Source organism: Portunus trituberculatus, chromosome 44 (genome assembly GCF_017591435.1).
Source record: "Portunus trituberculatus isolate SZX2019 chromosome 44, ASM1759143v1, whole genome shotgun sequence".
NCBI lineage: Eukaryota > Metazoa > Arthropoda > Malacostraca > Decapoda > Portunidae > Portunus > Portunus trituberculatus.
The window spans coordinates 4,415,554-4,442,377 of record NC_059298.1 but is presented as its reverse complement, the minus strand read 5'-3'; the positions used below and the strand labels follow the sequence as shown (position 1 = coordinate 4,442,377).

Below are 26,824 nucleotides of genomic sequence, written 5' to 3'. Positions count from 1 at the left end.
ATAAAACTCAAATTCAAATGAAATGTTATCAGGCACGAATGGTTGCCGGGCTTTACGAGGCCATAAAGAGACCCAGGCATCTGGCAACACTGCCCCGTCCGCTCGTTGCTGTATCTGTTTATTTTCCGCTTGATACTTGATACACTACAGTCAACTCAGTCCAACCCAGCCCATTCCAGTCCAACCCAGTCCAACTCTGTCCAACCAAGTCCAATCTAGTCCAACTCCCTCTCAGGATAACTCGACTGAGGCCAACCCAACCCAGCCCAGCACAGCACAGTACAGCCCAGCCACGTCCCAGGATATCCCAATCCTGAAGAAACCATCCCACGCCAGGAAAAATAACTTAATCTCAACATCACCATCACCACACTCGTCATTTCAATTCAGATCAACCTAACCTATACTAATTAAGTCCAACCTACTACCGTCCTATCCTACTCAATCCGACCCAGCCTAACCTAACCTAGCCTAAGCCATCTAAACCAACCCACCTCTGTTCAATCCAATCCAACATCAGCACTACTATGTTTAACCTAATTCAGGTCAGTTAATCCAGTTCAACACAGCCCAACACTGCTCTGGCCTGTCTAATTTTATCCATTTCTGTGGCATCCTTTGTCATTTTACCCTGTTGCACTTCGCCTCGTCCAGCTTATACATAATTTTCAATACACAACTGTACCTACAATAAACTCGTAATGATAATAACAGTAAAATGATAACAATAACGCCCCAGTACTTACCGTCACTCCAGTTTCCTTCCTCATGATCTGAAAAAGGAGAACAGGAAAGTGAGTAAAATATGAGATGTTAGGAAAATGGTAGGGAAAGTAACGTTGAGAGCCAGACCGCGAAAACCTCGTTGGGGTGAAATTGTGATCTCAAGTTTATTATCTGGTGGACGCGGCGACCTGCATGTAGATCACTAGTTACTGCTCTCCGCCCCAACTCGCTTCGCTTCTACCTCTTCCTCATATTTCCCTTCCTTGCTTCTGCCTTCTGACTGACTGACTGGCTGGCTGGCTGACTGACTGTCTTACTCTATTCTACAATATTGGTACTTTTCCCTACTTAAATCTATCTCCGTTCTTTGCCACTATCTACTTCTGTCATTGCCTACTTATTCTGACTGACTGACTCTACAATATCGCTACTTTCTCACTACTTTAATCTATCTCCCTACTTCTACTACCTAGTCCTGACTTTATACTTGTTGACAATCATCTCGCACGAACCCCTCAAATGACGTACTTTGCGCCTACATAAGATATTTTTTTTAGTTACTGTACTAGATAATAATATTTCCCTGTCAACCTTTCCTATCACATCTTTGACTTTCTTTCTCCCTGTGCTCTCTTGTTTTCCTTTCCTTGAATCTTAGTGTCCTTCAGCCTGTAAGTCGAAGAATATGTAGTGGTAGAAGAGAGACACAGACAGCCTCGTTAGGTCCAGTAGCGCTGTTGCTGTCTGGTCTTTCCTTTGTACTCCTTTGTATATTGTACTTTCCTCCAATTAATATTCTTTCCTTACTTTTTTTTTTCACACACTTAACAAACCAGCCATTCCAATTGTCGCTTTTGTCTCCCCTCCTTGACACTGTCCACTCCTGTTGTTGTGTTTCTGTTAGTTAATCTTGCTTCCGTTTATGTTTACTTTGACCAACATCGCAATTGTCAATCATGTTTTTCTTTTCTATTCTCTCACACTTTCCACAGGTGGCGGAGAAAAAAGTTTAGTACATCCAGTAAAAAAAAAAAAAAAAAGGAAAATGTTAAAAGAAATACAGCCCGTGCAAAGGAAATTGAAAGGGGGGGAGAGGTAAGACTCTTGTAGCAAAGTGGTCACCCCTCCATCACCCCTCCACTCCCCCATCCTTCCATCTCCTCGACGTTAACTCCCTCAAGCTCTCCCTACCTCCCTCCCCCATCCTCTCTTCCTCTCCTCCCTCTCCCTCTCTCTCTACCTGACCCAAGCTCTCTCTCTCTCTCTCTCTCTCTCTCTCTCTCTCTCTCTCTCTCTCTCTCTCTCTGACCCTTGGTCTATCCAATCAGAACCATTCCTCCTCTCCCCTCCTTCATCCCTCTTGTCATTATTTATCACTGTTCCATTTTTTTATTTACTGTTTCTCTCTCTCTCTCTCTCTCTCTCTCTCTCTCTCTCTCTCTCTCTCTCTCTCTCTCTCTCTCTCTCTCTCTCTCTCTCTGTAGGTTTTCCTTCCAGACGCATTAGTTGTGTTCTTTACCCTCCCCCTCTGCCTCCCTTTATTCTCCCTCTTCTCTTCTTTTTCTTCCTTGCCTTTTTGTTCCCATCCTTTTCTCTTCCTCTTCCGTTATTTCTTAATCTATATTTCTATTACAATACAACCACCATAACTACTACTACTACTACTACTACTACTACTACTACTACTATTACTACTACTACCATCACCACCACTACCACCATCAATACCACAAAAAACAGAGAGAAAAAAAAGAAAAAAAGACAGAATAGCATCGCATAATGAAACAATAACACACAGAATAAGGGAATCGAGTCTCCCTGCAGCGTCTTTGATTGCATCTTCTGAAACAATAAACTCCAAAACCAAACAGTAAGGGGACGCCACCTTCTTATAGTGAACGAAGGAAGGGAGGGGGCCGGAGCGAAGGAAGAAAGGAAGGAAGGAAGGAAGGAAGGAAGGAAGGAAGGAAGGAAGGAAGGAAAGAAAGGAAGGAAAGAAAGGAAGGAAAGAAAGGAAAGGAAGGAAGGACGGTGGGATGAAGGGCAGGGAGGAAGAGGGAGGTAAAAACGGTGCTGTGGGAGGAAAAAAAAGATAAATACAAGTAGAATGGGAAGGTGGAAGATTAAAAAATAAAAGGGAAGAGTAAAAGGTGAGAGTAAGGAGGAGGAGGAGGAGGAGGAGGAGGAGGAGGAGGAGGAGGAGGAGGAGGAGGAGGAGGAGGAGGAGGAGGAGGAGGAGGAGGAGGAGGAGGAGGAGGAGAAGGAGAAGAAGAAGAAGAAGAAGAAGAAGAAGAAGAAGAAGAAGAAGAAGAAGAAGAAGAAGAAGAAGAAGAAGAAGAAGAAGAAGAAGAAGAAGAAGAAGAAGAAGAAGAAGAAGAAGAAGAAGAAGAAGAAGAAGAAGAAGAAGAAAAAGAAGAAGAAAAACAACAATAACACAAACAAAACGAAAAAAAGGCACATAAAACAAATAAAAAAAAAAAAAAAATAAAATAAAAAAACAGCAAAACGAATTTGTCAGGTATGGATCTCATTTACATATTCTAGAAAGACAAGAAATAGAGGAAGAGAAAAGAAGACGACGACGACGAAGACGAGGAGGAGGAAGAGGAGGAGGAGGAGGAGGAGGAAGAGGGCTACTGTGGGAATTCCTCTGTCCAAGGCGGCTGGTGACAAGAGCTGGCTGGCCCCTCCTAGTGTTGCCCAAGGGAAGGAAGGAGGGAAGGAGGGAAGGAGGGGATGGGAAGTGGAAGGAAGGAGAGAAGGAGGGAAGGAGGGAAGGAGAGAAGGATAGGTGGAGGAATGGTAGTGGGTGGGGAGTAGGACTTTGGGGAACCATTTGGAAATATCAGGGGGAAGGGGAAAAAAAGGAAATAAAAATAAGATGAGGGGAAGTACTTACTTTTGAGAGAGAGAGAGAGAGAGAGAGAGAGAGAGAGAGAGAGAGAGAGAGAGAGAGAGAGAGAGAGAGAGAGAGAGAGAGAGAGAGAGAGAGAGAGAGAGAGAGAGAGAGAGAGAGAGAGAGAGAGAGAGAGAGAGAGAGAGAGAGAGAGAGAGAGAGACATATGAGGAGGCTTTTCAGGAAGTTTTTTTTTTTCTCTCCCTTTAATCTGTTTCTCTTTGTCACGCCTCACAGTTATTCACAATTGCTCGCGTGCTACTCTGCAGCTCCTGTGTTCCTCCCTATCTTCAGAATACGCGCCAAGTATAATGCTTAACCCCTTCGGTACCATGACGCGTTTCCATATTCATTCTGCTTAGTATTTGGTGATTTTGTACAGCTTCAGAAACTCATGTGGGGGATTAAAATAGTGAAGACTGGGGTCATTAACCTTCTGACCTCCACTGACCCTTTCTAATGTCGAGAAAATGGTCTAATCATACAAAAATATCAAAGTAAAAATATGTTCCAGTACTGAAGGGAATCAGCTAGTAAAAAAAAAAAAAAAATAAATAAATAAATAAAATAACAAAGAAATAACAACTACTTTGCTACTTCCACATAAAAAAAAGTATAGACAAACAACGTACATAAAGAAAATACTCCTTTTGTAAAGTTTATATTACAAGACGAGGCGCTACGAAAAAAAAAGAAAGAAAAAAATTCACGCTCAATATTCACCTGTAATCAATATCTGGTATAACTTCATCAAAACCCATATATTCCACGTCCCCTAGATGCTCCTCTCCCTTCCCTATACACCCTCCTTACGTTCCCTATCTCCACTATCATTCCCTCTATCTTTTCTCTCTTTCCCTTACCTTTCCTGCCTATCCTGCTCTTACCTAACCACTATCATTCTCTTTCTACCTTTTCCTTACCTATTCCTTACCTATCTACTTCAGCCTCTACGCTCGAAACACCTTCCCCTCTTCCTTGCCTTCCCGCAGCAGCTTCCCATATGTTCCCTCCCGGTCTCTCTACTGTGCCTCCCTCCCCAGCCACCCTCAGCCTCCCACAACTGGTCATCTAATACACCTTGGCCGCCACCACCGCCTCCAGCCACGTCTTCCATTATGTTGTGGAGATGGAAAGTGAAGGGACGAGGGAGGGACGAGGAGAGAGAGAGAGAGAGAGAGAGAGAGAGAGAGAGAGAGAGAGAGAGAGAGAGAGAGAGAGAGAGAGAGAGAGAGAGAGAGAGAGAGAGAGAGAGAGAGAGAGAGAGAGAGAGAGAGAGAGAGAGAGAGAATATAGTGATGAAAGAAGGCAAATAGAGACGGTGTATGTATCTATGTGTGTATATCGTATATGTGTGAATGAAGGATTGGATAGGGATTGGTAAAGAAAAGAAAATGGAGGAGGTTTGGAAGTGTGATTTTTCGTAAAGGTATAAGACAATGAGAGAAAAATAAAGTCAAGCGAAGTAAGTGAATGGAAAGAAAAAAAAATATTGCGTCATGTATATACACAAATAAAAATACTGAAAGAAATAAGAAACAAATGTACGAAACAAACCAAAGGGTTAAGAAATATTCACACACACACACACAAAAGAATAAGATAAATAAATGAGTAGATAAATAAACAAAATTAAATAAAAGTTGAAACGAAAAATTTACTGGCCATTACAAAATAATACACAAGCGAAAAATAATATAAACAAAAATTAAATAATAGCAGAACGAAAATTTTGCTTACCATTACAAAAACACAGTAATACACCAACGAAAACTAATAAAAAAAGAAAAGAAGACACTGTACATTATATATACGCTCACATATACTAGGGAGAGAAAAAAAGTAATATATATGCACAGCAACTCGAAAAAAAAATCAAAATACGAAGCCTCCAACACAAAATCTGAAAAAAACCGGAGACTCACCAGAGAGAGAGAGAGAGAGAGAGAGAGAGAGAGAGAGAGAGAGAGAGAGAGAGAGAGAGAGAGAGAGAGAGAGAGAGAGAGAGAGAGAGAGAGAGAGAGAGAGAGAGAGAGAGAGAGAGAGAGAGAGAGAGAGAGAGAGAGAGAGAGATTGAAATACAGAGAAAGACAGAGACAGAGAAAGACATAGACAAAACAGAGAAAGAAAAAGAGAAAGAGAAAGAAAGAGACAAAAAATAAGACAAAGACAGAAAACACTAAGAGGAAGGAAGGAAAGGAGGAGGAAAAAAAAAAAATGGAAAAGGAAGGAAGAAAGGAACCAGCCGGATTCTGACCCACTCCTTCCTTCAGTCTTGTCTGCGGGTATCGCTGCGGTGGTGTGTTGTCGAGGATTACCTTGTAGCTTTGTCGAGCAGCTCCGGTCTTAGTGCCAGTTCGCGTGACATGCGAGAGAGGGGCGCGTGCTGGAGGGCAGGAGGGGCGCAGGACTCGATGTGGCATAGACTGGGTGGACAGAGATGGGAGTGGTGGGGTTGGTAGTGTTTTGTGGGGGTTGAGTCAGAAGGGATAGGTAGTGAAGTGAGTGTAGGGTGGGATACTAGGATAGGTGTGGGATTGATGGCTGGGTGTGATAAGGCGTGTGTGTAATGTACAGGCAGGTGAAGAAACACAATAGTAATGACGGAAGAATGAGAGTGGTGGTGGTGGTGGTGGTGGTGGTGGTGGTGGTGGTGGTGGTGGTGGTGGTAGTAGTAGTAGTAGTAGTAGTAGTAGTAGTAGTAGTAGTAGTAGTAGTAGTAGTAGTAGTAGTAGTAGTAGTGAAAGAGAGAGAGAGAGAGAGAGAGAGAGAGAGAGAGAGAGAGAGAGAGAGAGAGAGAGAGAGAGAGAGAGAGAGAGAGAGAGAGAGAGAGAGAGAGAGAGAGAGAGAGAGAGAGAGAGTGTGTGTGTGTGTGTGTGTTTCACTGTTTGATCTGCTGCAGTCTCTGACTACTGACGAGACAGCCAGACGTTACCCTACGGAACGAGCTCAGAGCTCATTATTTCCGATCTTCGGATAGGCCTGAGACCAGGCACACACCACACACCGGGACAACAAGGTCACAACTCCTCGATTTACATCCCGTACCTACTCACTGCTAAGTGAACAGGGGCTACACGTGAAAGGAGACACACTCAAATATCTCCACCCGGCCGGGGAATCGAACCCCGGTCCTCTGGCTTGTGAAGCCAGCACTCTAACCACTGAGCTACCGTGTGTGTGTGTGTGTGTGTGTGTACGCGCATGTAGCCGTATACTGGCCCTAAGAGGCTTTGTGTAGGCGCGTCCAGTCCCTTAGGTCTTAGTGCCTCGGTCTCGCCCAGCAGAATCATCTATTATTCGCGGCAAGGAGCTAGTCTGCACCGAGGCCACTTCATCTCCTGGGCTGGAGACGCGGCTCAGCTCAACGCTATTGATCACTGACCGAACCTTCTCCGCGCCCCCCGCCAGACTTATTAGAGGCACCTGCTATACTGGACGCCGCGCGCTGAGGGAATTGGAACACTCTCCATTTGTATATGTTGTGATACACGCTTCTATTTTGGCAAGAGGGCTTCCGTTCACTCGTTTATTTATCATGAAAGTTTTTTTTCTTCTTTTCTCTTTGTGTTACGGAGTTTGGCTGGTCACAAAATAAAGATAAAAAAGACTTCATTTATAGATCCGAAAAAAAAAAATGTTTAATAGTATTTATTCTGAATTAATTGAAATCAGATGAAAGAAACACGTAAATCGGTACAGAGTTTCGGAATCTACTACAGTACGTTACAGTTATGAAATGAATCGTTCTTTAGAGTAAATCGAATTGATAAGTTAGTTTTTTTCTTTTATCCACTAATTTTCTAATTCGTTGTAATTTTCAATGAAGACGTATGGAAACTTACTGTGGAGGAGGATGAGGAGATAGAAAAAGAGTCGGAATAGAATAAGGGAACTGTTTCGGTTTATTTACAGTGCAATATGACCCAGTTCTTTTGGTGTCTTCACTCGCTCAAACAATCTGCTGTCATGTCCCTATTTTTTCTATAGTTTGGGCGTGTTTCTCATATCATATGCAAGTACATTTCATCGTCGGAGATATATCCAATTCCGAAATTTGCATAACTTCGTCAGGGAGGAGAGCAAAGGGAAGAAAAATGAAGACAGCATGACTACAGTAGATAAATGAACACACGATCACTGGTAGCCACAAGCGAGATATGGTTAGAAATAAATGAAAAAAAAGGAGCAAGAGAAAAAAAAGAAGACAAAGACAACAGGAGATAAAGAAACACATGGTAGCTTAAAACAAAAAAGACTAATAAAACAGAAGAGAAGGAGAAAAGAAAAGAAGGGAGAGATAAATATAGCAGCCCAGTCCAGTTCCTCTCTCTTCCTTCATCTCTCCCACACTCCCGACGCTCCCTCACCCACCCACCCTCACTCACCCCCTTCTCCCGTGCACCACCACACTGACGCCCATACTCAGAAACGCCTTGCTCTTTTACCGCAATAATTTTCAAATGCAACTGAGACAACTAGCTGAGTTTTCAAGATATTTTTCCTATTCAATAAACTAGAAATTTTGCCAATCTATCAGCAGAACCATAAAAACACCCTTAAAGACACGAATACCTTCAACTAGAGACTTTGGAAAGCAGTGATGGTGTGAGAGCAAAGCGTTCTAGAATATTGCTCTCTCTCTCTCTCTCTCTCTCTCTCTCTCTCTCTCTCTCTCTCTCTCTCTCTCTCTCTCTCTCTCTCGGTTCCCGCTGGCCAATAACGGCGCCTAACTCGGACATAACATTTACACAACAATGTATTATAAATCGCCCCCCGCTACCCGGCTACGGACAGACTCCCTTCGTCAGGATGGTCCCGGAACGCTTCACTGAGCCCCGGACCGACGCTGCTTAAACAGTTCCCTTTGGGCGAGCGACAGGAGCGAGTAAATCACCATTGGTCACCGGGTTCCTTGTCAGCGCCGCTCTGCCTGCCTTCCTTCCCTCACTAACTCAGAATGATTTATGTGCTTCTCCCTTCCTGCTGCTTCGGTCTCTCCTCAGTGCTATGTCAAGGAAGAATAAGTGAATTGGGCATTTTTCATTCTTTTATTTTCTTTAAGAGTATAAATAAAAGTACAATATATCAGAAAATTCTATAAATGAGGGAACTGAGTATTTTCTTGATTTTTTTTTTGTGTAAAGAAAATGAGGAACGTAAGAGTACATCAGTATCATTCACGTCAAAATTATATCCAAAACTATTACGAAAAATGAGTAAACATGGTATTTTCTTAATTTTTCTTGTTGTGGAGTATAAGAAAACCAAGGAAATATATAAAAAAAATTGCTCTTTTATCTCAATGTTGTGAATCAAAATTATGTGTATGAGTAATTCATTGCCCCATTTTCTTTTCCTTTTCCTTTTTCAACGAGAGAAAACGTGAGAAGGAACGGAACTTGTATACTTCGCCTCAGCTTTCTCAATATCGAATCAAGAGGACGAACTTTGAGCGAACATATAATTCAATCTATAGTTCTTCTTAGAGTTCGTATAAAAAAAAAGTAACAGAAAACACATATAACTTCCTTTTGTTTTCTTAGTAGCATATGAAAATAATTACCTCAAAGAGAATATATTTTCATGGATATATTTTTCAATTTTTTTTTTGTTCTATAAGAAAAGAAAAAGAAAAGAAAAAATATAACTTGCTTAATTCAGTTCGGCGAAGTATCAGAGTGAACTTGAGAGAGAGAGAGAGAGAGAGAGAGAGAGAGAGAGAGAGAGAGAGAGAGAGAGAGAGAGAGAGAGAGAGAGAGAGAGAGAGAGAGAGAGAGAGAGAGAGAGAGAGAGAGAGAGAGAGACACACACACACACACACACACACACACACACACACACACACACACACACACACACACACACACACACACACACACCTTCGCACTTTCCTCCCTTTTCCTCCAGCGGCGTAAACGTAAAACAGAGAACAAAAAGCAACAGCAAATGCACGCACGTCATGAGGAGGCTGTGACATTTGGTCGAGACAGCCAGCCAGGCCTTCTTCGTCCCCTCAAATTTTATAACCCAGTTTAATCAGGCGGGGTCCTGGTGGCTGGCTGGCTGGCTGGCGGTGTGTCCCCCAGATAGCCTGTATCGAATCATTCATATGGCCGGCCAGGCAAAATGGCGTCCCGTAATTGACAATTGTCCCTGACGGAAAGAGAAGAGGGGAAAAAAATGTTATCAGCCTGGCCAGTCTCACACCCAACCTTTCACACGTACCTCTATTTTTGTCACTTTTTTTTTACTTTCTTTTTTTCTTTCATTATTTAGTACCTTTGACACTTCATCATATTAAGGAAGAGGATCGCAACCCACTCTGTGTCTAGTAAATCGTATGCGAAAATCCTTTTTTTCTATTATTTTCCCACTTTTCATCTTTTTATTCTTTTTTTCCCGTGGGGCTTCAAAATATTACGAAAAGAGGTTACAAGTTCACTATCGTCTGGTGAATCGCTTATGAACATCTTATTTATTTACTTATTTCTTCTCTTTTCTCCTTTTTAATCATCTTCCATCATCAGTATCTTCTGGTCTATCATATCTCGTAAAAAGAGCGATTCCACATACACTAAGCATCCGGAGAATCTCATATGAACCTTAAACTTAATTCTTCACCCCCTTCAATACTGGGACACATTTTTACCTTGAGATTTGTATACGATTAAATCATTTTATCGACATTAGGAAGGGTCTACGGAGGTAAAAAAGATTAATAGACACAGTCTTCACTATTTCAGTCCCCGACATAAGTTTCTGAAGTTGCATAAAATCAACAAATAGTAAGGAGCATGAATATGGAAACGCGTCATTGTACTGAAGCGGTTAACTCATTCTTACTTTCCTTTTTTTTTTTATTTATACGTTGTGGTCTTTTCACGGGAATTTATGGGCTAAAGGAGATACCTTTTTGGGTACCTCCTATCTCAAATGGCCCACCCGCTAGGAAACCGTTGCCCCGAGTGAGGAAGCCCAACCTACACTCGGACCGTGGATAGGATTCGAACCCGTGCGCTTGGAGACCCCTCGGACCCCAAATCACGCATGGTTCCACTGTACCACGGCGGCACCAACTTTATAATCGTTTTCCATCATTATGAGTACCGTGGGGCTTCATCATATTACGACAACAGGTTCCAAGTCCACCATAAGAGTCTGGCGAATCGCATCTCTAGGCCGGGAATGGATTCAAGGTTCATTATGGGGACTTGTTACCCTCACGGAATAAAATCGATAATACTGCACGAGAATTACAGCTTTCGGAAACTTACCACTTAACAACGGACCTTCCTTCCTGGACACCGCATAGTTAGAATCACCTTAAATGGCTGAAGAGGGAAGCATGACTCAACTATAACATATTTCAAGGGCTAGAAAGAACGCAGAGGGGGAAGAGTGAATAGGAAATCGGCCACATGGCACCTCGAGGGGAACGCAACAAGAGAGAGAGGGGAGAGAGGAAGGGAGTGGACGCTGCCGAAGATTTTACCCTCCGATGCATAATTTTTTGACCACTATAATTTCTCCCTCCGGCGGCCGTTCTACAATTTTCATTTTCCTTTCCCCCCTTTCCTTTCCCTCTTCCCCCTATCAAAATGCATCCAGCAATTGGCAACAAGCTTCCAGGAGAGTGGGGAAAAGAGAAGGGGATGGCGTGGGGGGAATCATAGAAAGGGAAGTGAGGCTGAGATTATGGAAAAATTCTCTTCCCTCTTTTTTTTTTTTCTTTTAGTTAGTTTCTTGATCGTTTTCTGGTTCGATAGTCAAGCAATTCTCTCTCTCTCTCTCTCTCTCTCTCTCTCTCTCTCTCTCTCTCTCTCTCTGACACCATTAGGAATGGACAAGGGTCACCGAGGGGAGGGCGAGACAAAATGGCCGGAAGGGAAGCAAGGAAACGTGCAAAAAATCACGAAACTCAACGCTGAAAGACAGAATATCAGAGACACAGAGCTCTTAATTAATCGTTACATCTTTATTTTGAACATCATATCTGCATTTTACGTATATGGAAAACTGATCAAAGGGCTTAGAAAGAAAAAAAATGTCCATTTCTCATATTATTTACAATCGTAACTTTTTGTCCATTCAAAAAGACCATCCTCATTTTCTGTTATTAATGAGACATGTCGCAGATCCAAACACACAGTTAGAAAAATAAAACGGGATAAATATGTGAATTAAATACGTAAATAAATTGAAAATAAGACAGAAAAAAAAGTTTGGGTTTATTCTTACATTTACTTTCATAATTCGTACTTCCGTCTCGTAAAGAAACCAACAACCACAAAAAAAAATATATATAAACAAATAAATAAAGAACAAAATAAATAAAATAAATAGATAAAGAAATAAAGAAATAAAATCCTTCATATAAACCCCAATAATAGAAACATTTAAGCACTCAAGCACTGAAGCACTCAAGCACACAAGCACTCAAGCACACAAGCACTCAAGCACACAAGCACTCAAGCATTCAAACACTCAACCAACCAAGCACTCAGGTAACCAAGCACTCAGGTAACCAAGCACTCAGGTAACCAAACACTCAACCAACCAAGCACTCAGGTAACCAAGCACTCATATAACCAAGCACTCAGGTAACCAAGCACTCAAGTAACCCAGCACCGGAGCACCACCATTAGGAACTGCAGCAAGAGTGGCGCTGAACAAGAGGCAGCCAGAGTTACCGCTCCAGCTTCCAATAGCCGCTGGTTCAGTATGCCACCCGTGGGAGCCGCCCCTTATGCTCCACCCTAATAAATATGCTCCATTTCCCGAATTAATAGACGCACCCCAATCGAACCTACTCTCCAGCCTATCCTTCCTCCTCCTCTTCCTCCTCCTCCTGCTGGTCCTCTTCTTCTTCTTCGTCTTCTTCTTCTTCTTCTTCTTCTTCTTCTTCCTCCTTCTCCTCTTCCTATATACCAAAGTCCAGTCTGTCTATGTTCACTCCATAGTCTTAACCTTCTAACTTCCACCCCTCCTCCTCCTCCTCCTCCTCCTCCTCCTTCTCCTCCTCCCTTCACTAAGACCTCTCAGGGTTGTTGTGAGGGAGAAACTGCGTCCTCTTAATCCACTTCCCCTCATTCCCCTCATCTCCTAGTCCTCCTCCTCCTCCTCTCGTACCTCTCCTCTCCTCTTCTCCTTTCCTGTTGTACTAGCCGTGAAGGAAAGGGCTTTTCAATTACCCACAAGCCCCTTCACCCCCCCCCCTCTGCGATGGGATGATGGGGCGATGGGATGAAGGGAAGGCTAAGTTTACTCCCATTCCCTTCACACCCCATCCTGAGTGTGTCCATATCTCCTCTACTTCATCCCCTTCTCTCCCCCTCTGCTGATTATCATATCTCTCTATCACGCATCTCTCTCTCTCTCTCTCTCTCTCTCTCTCTCTCTCTCTCTCTCTCTCTCTCTCTATCTGTAATGCTGTAAATAAAAAGAAGATAAAAAAGACAATGAGAGAGATAGAGAGAGAGAGAGAGAGAGAGAGAGAGAGAGAGAGAGAGAGAGAGAGAGAGAGAGAGAGAGAGAGAGAGAGAGAGAGAGAGAGAGAGAGAGAGAGAGAGAGAGAGAGAGAGAGAGAGAGAGAGAGAGATAAAACGCAAAGATTATGGAGCAGTGTAAGAAAAAAATACGTTGAAAAAAGAAAGAGAAAAAAAATGGGAGGTCAAAAATGGAAGGAGGAAGAAACGAGGTAGGAAGAAAAAGAAGAGACGGGGAAGGAAGAGGGGAAGAGGAAGAGGAGGAGGAGGAGGAGAGAGAGGAGGAAGGGGGAGAAGGCAAAGGGCCCCCCGGTGACCTTCTCTCGGTAAACTATGGACGAAGGGGACGGCCGCTGATGGGGGCAGGAGGAGGGAGAGAAGAGAGGAGGGAGAGGGGAAGAGAAGGGCAAACGAGAGGAAAGGGGGAGGGGGGGGAGATCTGCTGGGATGGTCGCTACGGGGAGGCTCTCGAAATGGGGCTCGGTCAAGTTGTGGGACGCTCTCTCTCTCTCTCTCTTTAGTTTTGACCACGAAAATAGGCAACAACAAGAATGACGGAGAGTCGAAATGTACCAAAAAACAGAAAATATACATTGATTTCAAGACAATAAACACAAATTTAAGATAGGATAAGAAAAAAAGTGAAGGAATGAGAGAGAGAGAGAGAGAGAGAGAGAGAGAGAGAGAGAGAGAGAGAGAGAGAGAGAGAGAGAGAGAGAGAGAGAGAGAGAGTGTGTAAAAGAAAAAAAATTGAAGGAAGGAAGGAATAAAAAAAGACAGAGAGAGAGAGAGAGAGAGAGAGAGAGAGAGAGAGAGAGAGAGAGAGAGAGAGAGAGAGAGAGAGGCCATGTAGTACCCCGCCATGGGTCCCCGGAGGCGCCGGCCATAATCTCTGCTACACATCAATGCCGTCGTTACATCCTTACAGGCTTTTACACTCCTGCCCCCAAACGACTGACTCCATCCACCGCCTCGCCGCTTCATCTGCTCTTTAGTTCTCTCTCTCTCTCTCTCTCTCTCTCTCTCTCTCTCTCTCTGATCTGGATGTTTTCTCTCTAAAATAATTCAATTTTTTCTTGTTTATTTCATGCATTTTCACGAGTATAAATTCTTCCCTTCAGTAAATAAACATGTAAATAAATCTAACAGGCATTTACTTTTCTTCATTTCTTCATTTCATCTTTTATTTTATGGAAGGAAATCAAAATAATAGAATCGATCACATTATTTTTCTTATTTGTTTTCGTTCCTTCTTTTAAACCCTTCATGGAGAGAGAGAGAGAGAGAGAGAGAGAGAGAGAGAGAGAGAGAGAGAGAGAGAGAGAGAGAGAGAGCACACACCCCTCCTTCTCTCCTTTCCTTTCCGCACAATTATATTTCCAATTTATGTTACGTTTTTCTTCATGATAGTTCCCCATTTTCTTTACGCCACACTAACGCTCTGACCACTACCGCCATCACCACCACCTTCACCACCACCTTCACCACCACCACCACCACCTTCCTTCCTCACGCCTCCTTCAGATCACTGGAGGGGTGATGATTGGAAGAAGATGGCAAGGAATGGAAGAACAAGGGAGAGAGAAAAAAGGAGAGGAAAAAAAAGGGAGGAAAGTAGAGTGGATAATTGGTAGAAGAAGGCAAGAAATAGAAGAAGAGGAGGAAGAAAATAAAATGAGAAGAAGGAAAGAGGGAAAGTGTATATGGGAAAGATTAAAAGACACTAAACAAATAGGAAAACAAGGAAATAGGATAAACTGGAGATAGGAGAGAGTAGAAAATAGAGCAAGGGAAATGAAGAGAGGGGAAAAAATAGGAGGCAGGGAAAAAAGAAGTGAAAAAAATATATGAAAGAAAGAAATAGAAAGGAAAAGTAAACGATGCAGAAAGATAGGGGAAAGGAAAGTAAATATGCAAAAAAAGAGAGGGAAAGAAAAATTAACACAAAAGGAAGAGAGGAAAAAGTAGAAGGCTGAAGAGGAAAGAAAAAAAAAACACAGGAGGAAAAGAAAGCCAGATAATTTTCGTGATAAGGAAAGCAAAAGGAAAAGAATGGGAGGAGTGAATAAAGACGAAAAAAAAAAAGCGAGAAGGGAAGAGGATTAAGAGAAGAAGAGTGGAAAAGATGAAGGAAAGGAAGACAAGAAGATAAAAGAGTGAAATAGAGGAAGAAAATGAAAAAGATAAGGAAACCGGAAAAGAAAACAATTCTGACGAAGAATGTTCTTGGAAGAGAAAAAGGAAGAGGAGACAGGAATAAAAGTGTACGAAGGGGAAGATGGAGAGAGAGAGAGAGAGAGAGAGAGAGAGAGAGAGAGAGAGAGAGAGAGATGAGAGAGAGAGAGAGCGGACGTTTGGAGAAGAGGAGGAGGAGGAGGAGGAGGAGGAGGAGGCGGAGGAGGAGGAGGAGGAGGAGGAGGAGGAGGAGGAGGAGGAGGAAGGAGGAGGAAGAGCATCAATGTTGTAGATGTGTTTTCATTACCGAGGAAGCTGTGTCCGTTGGGAGGCATTAGGAGGAGAGGTGAGAGAGAGAGAGAGAGAGAGAGAGAGAGAGAGAGAGAGAGAGAGAGAGAGAGAGAGAGAGAGAGAGAGAGAGAGAGAGAGAGAGAGAGAGAGAGAGAGAGAGAGAGAGAGAGAGAGAGAGAGAGAGAGAGAGAGAGAGAGAGAGAGAGAGAGTACACAATAAAAATGGGTCTCTCTCTCTCTCTCTCTCTCCATGGTATGTCAAACTAATGTGAATTAAGACACATAGACACATGACAATAAGTGATTGATTATAATGTAAAAAGTTCACAACCACCACCACTACTAATACCAACAACAACAACAACAACAACAATAATACAACTTGGCCTATTCCAACAAAATCTGCAGAAGCCAATACTACCACGCAGAATATCTTTACGGAAAGGGAAAAGAAGAAAAAGAAAAAAAAACACGAAATGACAACAGTGTGGTCCATCCTCTCCCTCTCCTAAGGCCCCTACTCTCCCTCCAGTGCTGAGAGAAGGGAGAGAGAGAGGCAGGGGAGCAGGGAGGGAAGGCAAGGGAGGCAGTGAATGGAAGGGGACCAACGGGGAGCTGCCTGCCTGCCCGTCTCTCCCGCCTCCCTAGCCAGCCCCCGTCCCTCACCCCTTACCCATCTCTCTCCCCCGTCCCCTCCTCTCCTCTCCCGTGCTCTCCACCATTCCGCCGTGGGATGTTCATGGTAAAAGAAGAATTTCTAGATTTATGTTCTTCAGCGAGCGAGGAAATGGCAGAACGCGGACCCTTGGCGATGGACATATTTCTCCCGCTCTAATATCCTTTCAGAATAACAAGGGCGGTGGCCAGTGTTGCCAGCTCGAGCCCCACACCTTCCTTTGCTGGCCACCACCGACACTCACCTCCTTCATGCCCTCTTCGTCCTATGAATTACACGCAAGATGTTCCTTCCTGCTGCCTTTTAAAACTGTAAATATTTATGAGGGAAACATAAATAGAGAAATAAAACTCGGGTGAAACGGCATCAGCCAGGCAGCGGCGGCGAGGGGTCAGCACAGCGTTGTTGCCATTCGATGCTCCTTCATAAAAAAAAAAAACCTTCCCTGCATGAACTGAATTCCGAGAAAAGGCTGAATAATCTAAACAATTTTCCACGCATTCGCCAGACCTGGATGCTTAGTGTGCGAGCATTTACCGCGGCCTTCAGTGCTCCATCACGTCACGCCACGTCGGAGTAATCACACGCTGAGAAATGAACGCAATGTTGAACGAGGCTGCAAGTTTTATGTGGCCGCGAGGGGCTCGCTCCGTCTCACCTCCGTCTGTATGTATGACCTGTAAATGCAGCATGAAAGTGAGATGAGGGTCAACTGCCTCGCGGGTCCCTCTGCTGGGTGTTACTGACTCAGCAGGCGCGGCATGACTCAGTGGGTGGCTGGGTGGGCGTTTGCATCACAAGAGATACCTTCACCAGAATTATGTTGAGAGTTAGTGATGTTATATGAAACTGATTTGCTATGTGTGATTTTTTTCCTTTTTTTGTAATATGTGAGAAGGAAAACGAAGACAATAACAACTCTTTACTTTTAATCTTTTTACCGCATTACAATTTTTTTAATTCAATTAATGCCAAAAAGAAAAGGATAAAGATGAGTAATATCTTTATCTAAATACTTTTCAGTTAATTTTGTTCGATATCATAGGTTTATTGGTTCTATAATTTTTTCTTCCTTTTTCTTCTTCTTTTCCTTTACGTTTCCAGTGTCCACAGTCTTTTTTTATACTTCGTTTTCATCCTCGTATTCTATTCTTAAAAGTATGATAGTGATGGTGATGGTGAGGGCGACGGTGGATCTTTTCTCCCTCGGGTTTTCTCTCTCATCTCCTGTGTTTCTTCCCTTCTCTCTCCCTCTCTCCCTCTCTCCTTCACCACCATAACAACTTTCCTCCTACATCTCTCCTGCCCTCTCCACCACCATCCCTCAACGTAGCCCCTCTCCTCCTCTCCCTTCCTTTCCTTTCCTCCCACGCCCCCATTTTCCCTCCCGCCCTTCCCTCCCTCCCTCCTATCTCCGCTGTAACCGTGTCATTTGTCAGAAAATGAAATATTGGTGTCATTTCCTACTCGCATTCCTATAATTCAGAGTGGCTTCGGACAAAATCGTGCCCCCTCGCTGCGGCCCACGGGGACACACACCCTCGCCCGTCCTCAATTTGTCTTCGGCATTATCCTCACGCCGGAGAAAAGACCTTGCTTGTTTGGGTCACTTCAGCTTGTCCTCGTGTGCTCAGTGGTGAGGAGTAATCCACACCGGAAAGGTTGAGCGCGTGATTACATTTCTGTCTTAGTAATGTTTTTACGTTATTTTTTTTTATGCCCATATTCTGAAACACTTTAGTCTCTCACCATCACTGTTTTCCAAAGGCTCCGGTTGAAGATACTAGCGTTTTGAAGGGTATTTTTTATGGTTTTGGTGATTATTTCTGGTTTATTAAAAGAAGAAACTGTCTTGAAAACCCGGCTAGTTGTTTCTATGGCCTTGTATAATTGTCGTAGTGCGAGGGAAAGGTGTTTCTGAATACCGGCATTTGTCTTGGTGAAAGATTTAGTTCAGAAATTTTTTGCGATAGGGAGAGAAGTTCAACGTTATTTTTGTTTAACTTTGTTTGATTTTGAGTGACTTATTTATTTATTTTTTCTATTTACTATTTATCTTATTCGTTCGCTGACTGTCTGCAGTGTTGGATCTGTCACATGATGGACTAGTAACATTAAGTTTCCTTCCATCACGGTATTTTGCGCGTTTTATGTCTCTTTTAACGAAATATCACCACCATTACTACTACTACTACTACTACTACTACTACTACTACTACTACTACTACTACTACTACTACTACTACTACTACTACTACTATTGCCACTACTCCTATAACTCTTACTATCAACACTCACCGTCACTTCAGCAGCTTCCACATACCTAAAAAACAGAAAAAAGAAAATTATAAATGATGGAAAACCATGTAAGGACAAAATTCTGAAGACCCAAAGTAATATTCACCCCCAAACCTAACTCTGTAAATAATATATAAAAGAATAAATTAAATGAAAAAGAAAATCGTCAGGCAGATCAGATTTCCCTCATACAAATAGAAATGCACCTAAAAAAAAAAAATTGCGTTTCTGAGATGAATTTCAAGTCCGGATCTTATTTTATTTTATTGCACATTCACCATTAGGCCTTCGTCAGTCTTCCTCTCCGTCATGACTTCCTACTGCTATTCAGGAAACGGGGAGGAGGAGGAGGAGGAGGAGGAGGAGGTAGATATAGGAGTAGGTGGTGGTAAAGGAGGAGGAGGAGAGGCTGACGATGACGAGGAGGATGCAGGAAGGAAAGAAGGAAAAAATGGTTGGAATATGCGCTGGTAAAAAATGAAAAAAAAAAAAAAAAAACCGATAAGGGGAAGTGAGACATTAGAAGCGTTAAAAAAAAGAAAAAAAGAAAAAGGGACAGGAGTAAGGTTCAAGAGTGCAGAACAGAGAGTGACAAAAGAAAAAGAAGCTGAACAGTAAGACTGAAGCGAATGAGCGGAGGGAGGCAGTAGACGCTAAGGGGTTATAGAAGACAGAATATGTTGCAACCTACAAAGCGATGCAAAGCGAAATAGGTTAAAAGAAGAAGAAGAAGAAGAAGAGTGCAGGGTGGCGGGAAGAGGGAGGATGGGGGCGTATGGTCAGCACCAAGTCAACACAGATACTTCTCTCATAACCTCGCTAACTTCTATTGTCTCATTCGTTACTTCATCGACCATACCACTGTTTTCTGGCCCTCGTAGATTATATCACTATCATACCTACCCGCTTCTGTATTTCCGACTTCCTACGACTTGACTGCTTTTAAGAGGGAGGTATCAAGACATTTGCTTCCTAATTTGGCTAACGCTTTTCTAATCTTCTAGGGAGCCAGCTCTCAAGTGGACCTTTTTTTTTAATATTTTGTTGCCCTTGGCTGGCCCTCTCTCCTACATAAGAAAAAAGTACCACTGAAAATACATAACTTTTGGTAATCTGCATATGTAATGGTTTAAGAGAGTGCTTTAGTGTCTAGGAAGAAAATAGTGTTACGAATTTTATGTTTGTTATTCTCACTGTTGTTGTCCTCCTCCTCCTCCTCCTCCTCCTCCTCCTCCTCCTCCTCCCTTAATCGGGTCACTTCGAAGACTTCCCCAAAAATGCTTAATTCCTCAGCGGAGATTCAGGAAAGAAAATGGAACGAGGGACGAGAGACAAGGGGTGGTGGATGATAACTAGAAGAAGGGTTGGGTTGGATAAGGAAGGCTGAGGTAGGGCGCGAGAAAAGGGAGGTTGGAGGCGAGAAGAGGGAGGCAGGAGGCGAGAAGAGGGAGGGAGGGAGGGAGGGAGATAGGGGGGAGGCACTTCGCTATCTGAACACGACGGGCGAGAAGACGTCAAAGGAGGTGTGGGAAAAATTAATCTTGTGTTTCCCATAATCAATATTCATAATGACGCCTCTCTCAGTGTGTGTGTGTGTGTGTGTGTGTGTGTGTGTGTGTGTGTGTGTGTGTGTGTGTGTGTGTGTGTGTGTGTGTGTGTGTGTGTGTGTGTAAAGACAAAGAAAAGAAGAAGAAGAAGAAGAAGAAGAAGAAGAAGAAGAAGAAGAAGAAGAAGAAGAAGAAGAAAGAGGAGGATGACGAGGATGATGAGGAGGAGGAGGAAGAGGAATGTAAGAAAGGTGATTATGAAGAAGAAAAAAGAAAAAAGAAGAAGAAGAAGAAGAAGAAGAAGAAGAAAAGAAGAAGGAGCAGAAAGAAAAGAAAGATGATAAAGAAGAAGAAGAAAAGAAGAATTAGAAGAAGACCAGTAACAAAAAACAACAACAACAAAAACAACAACAACAACAACGGCAACAAGTTCTACAGGATAAGTAAGAAAATACGGAGGCATAAAACACAATAAGCATTAAACAAATAGACGCAAACCCTAAACACAACAAAATGAAAACCAGAGAGAGAGAGAGAGAGAGCTAACATGTCACCAATACTTTCTTTTCCTCATTTTTCCTAACGCTTCATTTCCGTTCATCTCGTGACGGGAACACAAAGCAGAACAAAACACCAGGAAGACACAGAAGGAATATAAAAAATGGAAATAAAGAGAGAACCAAGTGAAATCAGGCACAAAATAACTACAACTGGAGACACGAGGGAGGGAGAGAAGTGAAGAAAAAAGTGAAAATGACGGTCTACGATTCTATGGTTTTTGGATTTGAGTAGTGAGGTAAGAACTGACAAGGATTTGGTAACAGTTGCTACGCCGCTGCGGGTTGCCAGTTAGACCTCCGAGGCGCCTGTCAACCTGCTAATCAAAAGAAGATGAACATATATATGGTGAAGATTGTGGAGGAGGAGGGAGAGGGGTGGAGGCAAAAAGGATGGGATAGGAGATCATTGTTGCTATGGTAAGATATAGAGAAAAGCAGATGATAATGATGATGATTTTTCATTTTTTTTATGTTATGGCCTAAAGCGCCTGTAGGCATACTTAAATGTGGGAAGCGCTGTTCAGCTTCCGCCCATTAGTAGTGTAGGCAATTTTATTTATAGTGGTTTCCATATTAGGGGCCATATCACCACCTAAGGGCATATTTGGTGTAACCATCTAGAACCTAGCTGGGTATCATGGTGACATGTAGGTAACTTAATCACTCGACAAATGACATAACTTCAAAGCGGTATGTGGTGGGATTCGAACCTACGCGTGGACATCTGCCCGATCCCACGCTCACCACCTTATCCACTACTACGCCACCACCTCCCATATGATGATGATGATGATGATGATGATGATGATGATGATGATGATGATGATGATGATGATGATGATGGTGACTGTCTTGAATATCATAATGCAAAAAAAAAATAAATAAATAAAAAATAAAACTTCAACCACCACTATCACCACAACCACCACTACGATGTTGTTGATGATGATGATGATGGTGACTGTCTTGAATATCATATGAAAGCAAGGGCGTTATTAACTGAGAATACAACTTCAACCACCACCACCACCACTACTATCATTAACACTACCACTCCTTTTCCTCCTAATATTGATAATGCCATAACTACATTATCAATAAAAACATACAATAAACACTCACAAAAATTAGAAAACACAAAAATGCTGAATAATTAATTTTCCACAAAGTGACACACTATCCTCCCCCGACACACACAGACACACACACAAACACACACACACACACACACACACACACACACACACACACACACACACATATACACACTAAAGAGGGCCAAGAGAAACGCCGGATGTATTATCAAAATTGGACACCATCATTTGGTTCCCGAAGGAGAAGGGAATTTGAAGTCACACGCTCGTTTATCTCCTGCTGTAGGGACCTTTACTTACGGCCAGGGCTGCAGGATGGGTGGGAGGGAGGGAGAGCGGAAGAGCAGGAGGGTGGGATAGGTGGAGAAGGGCCTATACTAACTTGCCTAATGGGTCGTTCATAGCGAGACACTGGGACGTTGGTTCTTTCAGTTTATTAGTGCTATTAGGTGCCAAGGTGGTGCCAGAGTGGTGTCAGCGTGGTGGGCGGCCGCGTTAATCAGCGGAAAAGTGTTGTCATCAGGTCCTTAGGGATGGAAAGAAGAAAAGATGTGTTCGAAGTGTACAAGGGAAAGATCGAAGAAAAGACAGAAAGGAGATAAGAAAGAAAACAAAAAGGAGAAAAGGGGAAAAGACCAAAAAAAAACTCAAGGGTGGCGTGGACTAATATGGCCTTACTATCTCCTGAGCCGATAAAAAAAAGTCTAATTTGTTGCCTACGAGGACTCCTGCTGCGTGACTCAAAAGAAGGTGTCTCGTTGTGCGGGGCAGGCGCGGGGTTTGTAAAGACGAGATTATGAGCGTGGCAGGGAGGGACGCGAGACTGGTTCGGCTACTTCTCTCAGGTGTTGTCACGTGAGCTTAAAAAGATTGCAGTGAGGAAAGTGTTAGATAATGAAGGAGAGAGAGAGAGAGAGAGAGAGAGAGAGAGAGAGAGAGAGAGAGAGAGAGAGAGAGAGAGAGAGAGAGAGAGAGAGAGAGAGAGAGAGAGAGAGAGAGAGAGAGAGAGAGAGAGAGAGAGAGAGAGAGAGAGAGAGAGAGAGAGAGAGAGAGAGAGTCTTAAATCATACAAGAGTAGACCGATTAACAAAAGAAATAAAATAAGAAACAATTACGTATAAATGAGTTAAACGTTACAATTTTTTTTTTTTTGTCAAAGTTCGACATTTGCACAAAATTAAGATTAGAAACAATGAATCTATATATCCATTTTTGTACAGAATTATCATTATATATAGATTACTACTACTACCACTACCACTACCGCTACTACTACTACTACTACTACTACTACTACTACTACTACTACTACTACTACTGCTACTACTACTACTCTGCTACTACTAAAACTAATACTGTGGGTCGAGATTAAGAACTCCCACGAGAACTTTTCTGAAAAACCTCTTTCGCGCACCTCATTTTACCTCTCCGTGCAACTAACTCTGTCTATTTCCTGTTGCAGATCAAAGGACGAGGAGGCGCAAAGATGACGCAAGATGGGTAGGTAACGAGAGAGAGAGAGAGAGAGAGAGAGAGAGAGAGAGAGAGAGAGAGAGAGAGAGAGAGAGAGAGAGAGAGAGAGAGAGAGAGAGAGAGAGAGAGAGAGAGAGAGAGAGAGAGAGAGAGAGAGAGAGAGAGAGAGAGAGAGAGAGAGAGAGAGAGAGAGAGAGAGAGAGAGAGAGAGAGAGAGAGAGAGAGAGAGAGAGAGAGAGAGAGAGAGAGAGAGAGAGAGAGAGAGAGAGAGAGAGAGAGAGAGAGAGAGAGAGAGAGAGAGAGAGAGAGAGAGAGAGAGAGAGAGAGAGAGAGAGAGAGAGAGAGAGAGAGAGAGAGAGAGAGAGAGAGAGAGAGAGAGAGAGAGAGAGAGAGAGAGAGAGAGAGAGAGAGAGAGAGAGAGAGAAAGAAGGAGCAGAGCAGGCGTGGTTTTAAACAGTGGAGGAGTCAGCGGGGGCAAGGCTGAGGGGGACTTTGTAAAGGGGAAGGGGAGAATGGAAGGCGGCGTGGAGGTGCCTGGAGTCCGGGGCTGGTGAGGCAGAGTGGTTGGAGGGGAGATGACATTGGGTATTAGTGGGATGGTTCATTGCGAGGTGGGGTGAACAGAGGCGTGGTGGTGGCTGGGTACATAACAAGACTTCGAGCCGTGGCTGAGAGGTTGGGGGTTTGGAGAGGTTGTGGGAGGGTTGCCGGATGGGTGGGCGGCGTGTGGTTGTCAGTATAAGAGATAGACTGGCCACGGGGGGCGGCGAGCCCTGGCGAGTGGCTCCCACGAGGCCACAAGACCGACCCCGCCACATTCGGACGTTCGCTTCAGGCCACGACTTGGGCTGAGTGTGGGTTGTTGTTAATCTTTTATTTATCCACTTAAAGTCTTTATTCTTAGATACAGACATTATGATAAAAAGACACTGGTCATCCCCTCTTCCCTCGGGCGCCTGGGGAGGACTTACTTTGCATCAAAACACAATTTCTTTCCCAGGGTAACTTCTGGGAAGAGTCAGTCATGGCGTCGGGCAAAGCCATAAAAAAACACAAGAATGTAATGTTTCCTTATTCATGACCACCTTGCCCGCTGTGTTTCAATTAGATTATGATGCACCATCTGTATACATTTTACGCAGAACTCACAATACTTTATTCAAAGCACACATTTCTTCAGACTGGCCATGAAAACGACTTACGTACACACGCCATCGCTTTCTGAAACAACTTCTTTCTGAATATTACATAAAGAAAACAAAAAACAAACATGCAATTATATACAAATCTGTGGGTGCGGTTCACCAAAGTCAAAAGTAACTTGTTCAAACGCACTCTGTTCTTCAACTAGCCGATGGTCCAAAGGCCTTAAAGGACAAACTAACCTGAAAGTCCAACACCACGCCACCGTCAGAAAAAATGTTTAGCCTTTCTGAGCGAGGTTGCGTGGTGCCAGAATGGCGTGGCGGCGCGGGGCAGGATGTTAACACTACGACAATGTCCCTCTTCGCCTTAAGCTTTAGAGGCTCTAGGAGTTACGGTGGTCATTGAAAGGGGGTCTGCGCATTCTCTCTTCCTCCACTCATTTCTATAGATGTGTTTCATTCCCGGTAAGTGCGCACCTCAGGGAGCGGCGGCGCGGCGTCCCTCGCGGCCCACCGGGACGACACCTCTGTGCGATGAGTGATTATTTTTTTCCCCTCTCTTCGACGCCCCTCTCTGTCACCCTCCAGAATTGTGGAGTCGAGAGTGGGTGAGGGGGGGGAAGGGAGCCGGTCCCTCGGTGGTGGCGGGGTAGGCCTAAACCCTCCCTGGGAGAGTAACCAATGGTCCCCTCGCTCCCTCATCCCGGCTCATGATGCGGCTCATACGTAGGGAGGAGATCCTCCTAAGCCTCAGCACAAATAATATGGAGTCGAATTAGGGGCGACTTTTTGTGTGGGTCGTGCTGCGCCTTGGACACTCCGCCGCCGCCGCCGCCGCCGCCATTCTCGATTTCTAAGGCACCAGTAATTGTTCGAAAACAACCAACCAATAATTACAACACCAATAATGAGCAACAAACAACAACAAACAAAATCATCATCACTACCCTAATCCTAATCATCAACAACAACAACAACAACAACAACAACAACAACAACAACAACAACAACAACAACAACAGCAAGGGATACACATTGTCCATTACCGACTTTTCCATGTCAACCACTACAATATACCAAACAATGGCACCACAGATGTTTAAATTGTAATTGACTTTAGCAGAGTAAAATACCAAATTTCTTAGTCCAGAGGCGAAACTCGCCCCCTCCCTCCGGCAGTGGTGGGCGTGGTCAGCGTCCCTCTCCCTTCCCCTTCCTTATATGACCCGCAGGGGGAAGGAAGAAAGAGAGGGAAGCAAGGAGCAGTGAGAGGATTGGGACAGAGAGGAGAGGGAGGAATGAGGGAAGAGAAAAGAATAGGTCAGGGATGTTGGATGAGATGAAATGAAGCAGAGAGAGAGAGAGAGAGAGAGAGAGAGAGAGAGAGAGAGAGAGAGAGAGAGAGAGAGAGAGAGAGAGAGAGAGAGAGAGAGAGAGAGAGAGAGAGAGAGAGAGAGGGGGGGGGGCAGGCGCGTCCGAGGCCTGTCCAGCGGTGATAGCGACGCCCCCCTCCACCGGAATGACCAGGCCCTCTGTCCACGTCAGCGGCACTGCCTGGCTGGCTTCCCGGGGGCGCTGGAGGGAAAGCCGAAGGTCTGTGTGGGACTACCGGCTCTGTACAGGCGGCTGCCCATCGCTCAAAGGAAAGAAAAGAGAAAACATAAAAAAAGTTTCCTAGTTTTTTTTTCCTTCTGTTTTTGAAACGTGAGGGGATGTCCAGTCGGCCTTCCCGCGTTGGCGTATTTAGAGAAGCAACATGAGTTCCTTTTATTACTGGCGTGTGTTGAATAGCGATTATTGACACAAGTGGATGCTGGTCTCCTTGTGTTACGCTTGCCGCCTCCTCCTCCTCTTTGGCTCGCCGTTTGTGGCTTGGCATAGGGATTCTCTCGTTAACCCCTTCATTATTGGAACGGATTTTTAACCATGAGTTTTGGGTGTGATTAGACGATTTTATTTACATTAGAAGGGTCTCTGGAAGTCCAAGGATTAGTGGTCAGAATCTTCACTATCTTTATCCTGCATAAAACCACCAAATAGTAACTATGAATGAATATGAAAACGCGTCATGATACTGAAGGAGTTAACAAGTGTACGGGGAAACACTCCAACGATGGAAAAGAAATAGAGGAAGTGTAAGCATTCGTGTGTTCTCGGCCATCACCTTTACGATCACAAGCAGATAACGTTATTTAACTTTTGCCAAATACACGATCACACTCAACAATGGAAATGGACAATTAACGTAAAAAAAAAAAAAACGAAACGAAACAGGTATCTTCCACAATTTCTTACTACCTCCATGAAGTTACGTAATTCTAAACCAACTCACTTTATATACAAGAACCTCACATAAATCAACACGAACCCACTACAAACCACTTAATATAGACATTCATACCCACTAATAACTCTACCATGACTTAAGCAAAGCACCGAAGAGCTACTAAGACGG

General features: G+C 43.6%; 2 long non-coding RNA genes across 2 annotated transcripts in view; one reads left to right on the top strand and one right to left on the bottom strand.

Moving 5' to 3' along the window:
• LOC123518945 overlaps positions 1-26,824 on the bottom strand; it is a 109,155-nt gene that overhangs the window by 35,161 nt on the left and 47,170 nt on the right. Inside the window, exons 3-4 of the long non-coding RNA XR_006678934.1 lie at positions 18,551-18,575; positions 747-773 (exon numbers count right to left, since the gene is read on the bottom strand). This is a non-coding gene — a long non-coding RNA (uncharacterized LOC123518945). The remainder of the gene's footprint in view (positions 1-746; positions 774-18,550; positions 18,576-26,824) is intronic.
• Positions 1-26,824, top strand: part of LOC123518943 — a 62,537-nt gene that overhangs the window by 23,807 nt on the left and 11,906 nt on the right. The window contains exon 3 of the long non-coding RNA XR_006678931.1: positions 23,214-23,251. This is a non-coding gene — a long non-coding RNA (uncharacterized LOC123518943). The remainder of the gene's footprint in view (positions 1-23,213; positions 23,252-26,824) is intronic.